We start from the raw sequence: 513 nt of genomic DNA, 5'->3' as shown, positions 1-513 counted from the left end.
GGGGGGGGAGGGGTGTGTGAGGGGGTGGGGCGGGGGTGTGTGTGGGGGGGGGGGTGTATCGTGCTTTCGATCTCCCTGCTTCGCCTCACTGCCCTCCCCCCTCCGCGACCCTCAGCTCAGGTCTGAAACTGTCTTGTCTAGCACCTTGGGAAGTCCTCGACATGAAAGGCGCTATATAAATGAATTTTGTGGTTGTTTTTGAAGTACACTTGAAGTTGCTTTGCCAGGATGTTGGATAAATCGAACAAAATGCCCGGCTGAATACGAACTTGTATTCTTGCCTGTTTTAAATATGCCAATTGGTTTGGATGAAAATCTGGACAAAATGATGCGCTGGTCAGCGCTGAATGTACTCACTGGGGCTTCTATGTGTGTCATGCCTTCACCTACGAGGGACATGTGGCTGGTAGGCGTCAAATTGCGATTGACAGCCATTCACAAGTGGCTGGAGTTGTGCTGTCAATTAGTGAGGGGTGCAGGAATGGGGAAGACAAGGGAGGGGATAGGAGGAGT

The sequence above is a fragment of the Callorhinchus milii genome, unplaced genomic scaffold (genome assembly GCF_018977255.1).
Source record: "Callorhinchus milii isolate IMCB2004 unplaced genomic scaffold, IMCB_Cmil_1.0 Scaffold19, whole genome shotgun sequence".
Taxonomy (NCBI): domain Eukaryota; kingdom Metazoa; phylum Chordata; class Chondrichthyes; order Chimaeriformes; family Callorhinchidae; genus Callorhinchus; species Callorhinchus milii.
The sequence above is the reverse complement of the archived record's forward strand: the minus strand, read 5'-3'. Positions refer to the sequence as shown.